Here is a 6,857-nt window from a genome sequence, read left to right on the forward strand (position 1 = left end):
TCTTAGATGGATATGACAATAGAAATTTTCACCCGGTCTCGGAAAGATACAAACTTCCATTCCAAATATTTCCAGTACATCTTACACCAAATAGTGTAGCCAGTTACCAGTATGACTACTGTACAAAGCACAACAATGGTACATACACAAACTGAATAAAACATGCAGATAGACACTGCTGCTGGTGTAAATGGACCGAAAACAAAATGAATTAATCCACTCAATAACAATGGCATAAAACAAAGCATTAGCTGACAAGCCAAAATAATAATAAAACAAGTGAACATTTGCATCCTTTGTAAGAGATCAAAGGTGAACGGTAAGCAGAAATCTTTTAAGGTCATGAAACAAAGTTAACATAGTACAAGTAAATATAGTCCAAATTGTAAACAATTTGGGAAAAGAAAAAGAGAATTAGGGGATCTAAATGATTGAAAGTGTTTTACCTACAACACAATTAGAGGCAGATCGTGTTTAATAACGAAAAATGGGAAACAGTAGATAACGATACAGAAAGCAGACCATTCCAGACGAAGAAGTTAATTTAAAGCTTAGATCTGATTCTTCAAACACCTCAGGAGTAGATAGATCTGATTTGATAAGTTCATGTACAATTGGAACTTCTATTCGCAAAACATGGAAGCTAATCCTTCTTTCTTCTTCTCCATCATCATCCTGTGCATCTCCTCCCCAGCTTCAACAGGCGCGGACAGAGCTGCTGCTCTCAATGACCGCCCGTCTCTCCTTTCTTTCTTTAATTTCTTGCAGCTTTGCTCCTGCAGCTCTCTGGCGTTTGAACCTAGCAATCTAACCCGGTTGAACCAAAAGGAAACAAATTGAGTACGATCAGGATAGAAAGATATGTTGTGTTAACACTAACATATACTCCAAAACATCAGTTGCATGCAAACTTCTGTTCTAGAATAAACATGAATTTGTCACATGTTAGTTACAATAATAATACCAAACGAGTGAACCAATTCTACATTATGGGTCCCATTTGTTTATAGAGCTAATAGTTACCTGGTCATCAAGTGATCAAGAAAACAAACAAGCGTATGTTCAGATATATGAATTAGAAGATAATTTATCATATATATGGACCAAGATGTAAAAAGGGGCAGCAGTGTTCTCTGTAAGTTTGCAAGTGTATGAAAGAGGTACAAGGTACAGTCAACGGGGACCTTCCAAGAAATCTGTATATCCGTGCTTTTCTGGGTAGAAATCCTGTAACATTTTACTGATTGTATACCTACAGCACCATGCAGTAGCCCCCAATTCAGGCCACTGCACTAACCAACCAGCAAAGTAAGCATCACACCACTAAGCATGCCAAGTGATGATCTAACACAGCATAGCAACAGACAAACATTTAAGGTTGTTATAAACCTTAGACATTACCAGCATAGAACAGGCAAATATCTAAGGTGTTAATACTTATATATATATGGAATCAGGAAAACTCCACCGTGCCTGTGCCTGTGCCTATGCCAAGCTTTGTACTATGTGGAAAGTCTTGTGGGTTGCTAGATCTGTTAGGCCAGAGGATGATTCAATGACAGTCATCACTTGGATCAGAGCATAGGGATACACCAAGTCTGCCACCCTTGTAAATTTATCCCTGGTGTGCAGCTTCCTATCTTTCCAAGCCACTCATGTTTACAGGGAAGATAATCAGCCATCTGACTGGGTTGCAGAGCTTGAGGCAAATAATAGACTGTAAAGAATGGGGAATTCTTGTTTCTTTGTCAGCTAATGGAGGTATCAAGAACTGGCAGTTTTGGTGGCAATTTTATTAGCGGAGACTGGCCCACCAGCCTATCAGAACAACAGCAGCAGCAACAACAATAAAATCGTCCCTGTAAATATATGTGTCATGCTGCGCATGACATGCTGCGCATGAGGTGGAAATGAAACTGACAATTCTAATCTGATCTTATCCAATCAGACAGTGGATTCTTAACTTCTGAGTTGCTATTATGGAGTTTCCTATGTTAGGATGCCTACGCTAGATATGATAACGCTTAGCTACATACAATTTGATAAATTCTCAAGTCTTGCATGAGCTGTTCTCATATTCACAAAATAGTCCATCATATAGTCCAAGTTCCACTACAATGGATTTTACCAAGCCAAAGTTAAGTACGTAGTGGAGAATAGATTTAGAGAGATAAGGCTACAGAGCAATTTGCATATTTCTTAGATGCATGGTGGTGGAATCTGCAACTGCACAAAGCTTAATTTTTTTAACTTGAAGGCAATGTCCAAATAGCTTAACATACACGAAATGATCAGGAAAAAAATTCAGAATTTTCATATTATAAAGTAGGTCATTATAAATAACACATGATTAGGTTAACTAATAAAATGTGAAAGTTAACAAATAAGGTGACAGAAAAGGGTAGTGTAAACTTGTTACCCTTTTGTGATGACATATGGATCTGTCTAAACCTTAGAAGAAGCCAGAAAATAATAGACTGGGAGATAGAGAACCATCTAAGTTGCAGTGATAACATATATAAATTTTTACCACATCATGGTGACAAAAGAAAAAAGTTAAACCTTTTTTGCCCGTTGAGCTGCAAAAGTATCTGCGCCTTCTTGCCTGAATGTCTCTAACTCATCTTCAGGTAAAAGCTCCAATGCCTCACAAATTGAAATGAACTCCTGTAATATACACTCATAATGATGAAGAGAACAAGAACATCGTCACCACATGCAAGAAACAATCAATATAGCTAAAGAAAAAGTTCGTGGCAATGATGAATAAAACAATAGATGCTGGCTGCTGCCATTTACTGATGAAAAGCTTCCATGAAAACTTCATACATGGAATAAAAGCTAACCTTCAACTGGTCCTGGGATATCTTGAGAACTTGTATCCTATCATCTTGTGCAACTTTTTCTGTCAATTCTCCAAGATAAAATGGAACCTGAAGATATAGAAAAAATGTAAATTCATTAAACAATAGTTGCACAAACTTCTGTAAATATAAATTATTACGGAAAAGTACATAATTAAGCTCATTCCATTATGTTGTAAATATTGAGTCATAGATTGGACTTTAGCTATTTGGTGGCCTGATGATGTCATTAGCTTTAGTTCATACACCCTTTAAATCCAAGAACCTGACTCTTGTGTCTAAACTTCTGAAAGTTCACCTCTTTTTAAGGATAAAACAATTTAAACGAAGAAAGCTGCAAAACAGGGAATTCTTCCACAAGGAGGCAAGCGAAAATCAACATCATATTCCACAAGAAATATTTCCAACCCCCTACTTAATGAGAAGATCCAAGATCCACATGAGCAGAACGTAATGCCACTAACTTCAGAAATTATATTCATTATCAAATCAAATTGATTAACTGCAAGAATTTCTTGGATAAATTACCTTTGAGCATTCATTGAGTTATATTTCATTAGATCAACATATAAGTCCGCACTTAATATTTAACCACTGGGAAAAGAGAATGCAAGAAAATCTACCCCATTAATATTAATTGAGTTGTATAAGTCCGTTGGAAATTGGGATAATTATTTTTTCGAAAATATCCTTAATTTCTTAGATAAAATGGGGCAAGGTCTTTTCCTTTATTGAAAACATAATAGATTTTTTTACATAACTTTTCTAAAAAAAGTAGATGCTCGACCAAACATAAATTGTTCTGTAATGTACCACTTTTTCATAATCAATCAAATATATAAAAACTATTTTTCGGACATCACATACTCAGATATCAATTTTTTAAAAAAATATTTCAGCCGTGAACCAAACTAATCGTATACTTTGGTGAAGGGAGGAGGGGTCAGGAGGAGAAACGCAAGTATCCCTATTCCCTAGCCTAAGAAAAGTGCTTCACCGCCCTGCGCCAGCTCCAATTGACGATGTCCACGCGACTCTCATTCATTGCATCAAACTTCATCGGCCACGGGGACTGGTGCTCTTAGCAAGGAATGGAATGATGCTGAGAACTGGCTGAAACTTAAGGCATTAAACCTCCAGTTTTACCAAGTGGCAACTCAAGTCTCTATTTGTGACCTCCCAAAGGAAATATTACTGTAAACTTAATCTTTCAAGCCTTTCAAAAATTCCAAAAGGAAATAAGACTTCGAATACATGGCCAAATTGAGGATTGAGTCCTCAACAAGGATGGTCCTTCCCACCAAGATAGAAAATTGCCCCTTTCACAAAAGATAGATATCAGGTCTCAACATGGAGGAGAAGTATTTGACTTGTGATAAGGTTAACAAACTAACGAAGCATGTATCAACCCCTAACACATAAAAACTTGCCATGTTTTGTCTTGAAAATACATGCACACTTATCCAAAAATCAAATCACTTCACGGTCCCAACTCCAAAATGATTGCACCAAACATGCACCTGCCTGTGTGCTGCTTCCTTTAAGTCTGCAATGTTCCAGAAGTTTTCAAAGCACTGATCCATAGGCATGATACTAAAAACTCTGGCCTTCATCTCTTCAGAGCAGCTGCCCATATGTACCTACACAGTGGCAGCCTAAAATAAACATTTCCAATTACCACTTTCTCGCCCTTCCCTCATGATTAAGCCAAGGCCCTAACCAAGAACCCTAGGCAATAAAATTGTCCACTCTCCACTCCTCCCTCTAAAGCAGCAGCCTGATTGCATGGTATAGAGTAGTCAGATATTAATTCCCATATAAGCAACTCCTCATTCTTCCATTCTTTTTCCTGCTGCTTTGTTCTATTTCAATCACAAGCCATCGTGTCTTAATACCGAAGCATAAAGGCATATCCAATAAATATATAGTACTATGCACTCTAGTTAAATATTTTCTTTTCAGGATTTTCTCATGTTACAGATCGAAGCATGTAAGGAAATTTAGGGAACCCATAGCAAGATTCCACAAGAAACATACAACCCATGACCAGTTCCCACCACCACCATTACTTGAATCGATAGAAAAGCTGAACATTTAATCAATTGTCGCCGAGATTAGATTTACCAGGGATATTTCAGATTAGCAGTGCTGACATCATCCTTCGTCTCATTGGAGGAAATAACCCCAGCTTGCTTACCATCTCATCGCAGCGGGCGCAGGGCCACGATTCCCTTCCTCAAAGTCTCCTACAAACAAAAAATTGACAAAACAATAAAAGAGCAACAATAATTACATCTCAAAATATAGTTTCTGCCCCCCTCCCCAACAAACTATATAAAAATAAAAAAAATATTGCCAAGAAATCCAAGAAAGATGGCCACTTTAATCCAAGATTAGCAAAAGAAAAAAGATTACCTGATCGACAGAGGACTCCGTTGCCATGGAGTGGATCTTTCTTGCCTGCTCGAAGAGCGCAGGAAGAGGCATCTCCTCCATCGTCGATTCCCCCATCAGATCGAAACAAGAACGTGATCCCGAACGAAGGAAACCCTAGAAATCAGCCTCGAAGAGGATTTGGAGGCCAAAGATAACAGCAACGATGCGAGACGAACGCGCCGATGGATTGAATCACGGGATCCAGGACGAAAAGAGACGGGGACGAGCGGGAGCGCCAAGGAGTTGTGACGGAAGGAGCGAGATGAACGAAGCCTAACAAGTCCCGGTAATGCAACGAGGAAAGAAAAGGAAAGCACTGGAAAGCGAGGGGCGCCTTGACTCGGGATGGCCAACCGGTCCGCCTCCGAACCGGAGCTTGACCCGACTGTAAGTCGGTGCCAGAAACAATTGTCAATTTATAAAAAAATTGTACGAGTACCTTTTTGTAAATTTGTATTTATTTATATACGATTATAAATTATTATTTTTATATAAATATTTCTAATATAACGGGTTGTTCTAACACGATTAATAAAAATTATATTTATTTTAATTAAAAATAAATTTTAAAATTACTTTTTTTGTTTTCTATCGCAACCTATAAATATTTTTTGTACACATCTCTCCATTAAACATATTTTAGTTATTTTAATTGAGAATCGTTAATTTTTAATGGCGTTAAATAGCGTGAATATATATGAAAAATTAAAATAAAAAAATAGAATAGTAAAACAAATATTTTACGAAGATATACATATAAATATAATTTTTAAAAATATATTTATTTAAAATTTGTTAATTAGAAGGATATTTATGAAAAAAATATAAGAAGAAACAATTCACGAGACCGCGACCAACTCTGCTTAGAAGTCTCATAAGGTAAGATATTGTGAAAATAATTTCAACATTAGAAATATTTGATACCTCTCATATAAAATAAGCTTATCATATTGTGAAATATTACTGCATTCGATTGAACTATGTCATTTTGTCATTGATATCGTCATCGTGTGTATTCACTTGACAAACAAATTTGTAATGTATATTTGTCATTTTTTTGTCTCTTTGTAAGAGGGAGGACGAGAACCATGAGGAATGAAATTAAGGTCTAATAAAATTAGACCCACTACCGCCAGCCATCGCCAAGTACATTAACTGTTGTGGAAACATAGAGAGAAGGATCCCCACCGGCTGCTTCATTTGCTAGACCAGTTTCAAGGAAGAAAAGCCCTCCTTTGTTGGATATCTCTAATTGGTGTCACCATAATCAAGCACCAGATGTTGCCATCAACATTTGTTATTCCATCTTTGTTGTATCAAAATAGTTCAGATTGATATCCTACATGACAAGGGATCTTTTAGTAGATATGTAGACATATACATACAGAAAAAGATACATATGTATATATATGTACGTATAATTTTATGTATGTATGTATGGGTTCGTGTTTAAGCTACAGTGTTGCACATTTTTTGAATTAGAAAATGGGGATTCTCTATTGATGAATCGAGCTGTTAAGTGTGATTTACTACATTTAGCTGACAAAATAATAATCA

The 6,857-nt window shown here is 36.7% G+C and overlaps 1 long non-coding RNA gene across 1 annotated transcript; it reads right to left on the bottom strand.

Moving 5' to 3' along the window:
• Positions 1–753: 753 nt before the first annotated feature.
• On the bottom strand, positions 754–5,600 carry LOC103719668. Its single transcript, XR_005512631.1, has 5 exons — positions 5,280–5,600; positions 4,989–5,110; positions 2,847–2,933; positions 2,563–2,667; positions 754–807 (listed from the first exon to the last, which is right to left on the bottom strand). It is a non-coding gene; the product is annotated as an uncharacterized LOC103719668 (long non-coding RNA).
• Positions 5,601–6,857: the final 1,257 nt, after the last annotated feature.

The sequence above is a fragment of the Phoenix dactylifera genome, chromosome 8, assembly GCF_009389715.1.
Source record: "Phoenix dactylifera cultivar Barhee BC4 chromosome 8, palm_55x_up_171113_PBpolish2nd_filt_p, whole genome shotgun sequence".
In the NCBI taxonomy this organism is placed as follows: domain Eukaryota; kingdom Viridiplantae; phylum Streptophyta; class Magnoliopsida; order Arecales; family Arecaceae; genus Phoenix; species Phoenix dactylifera.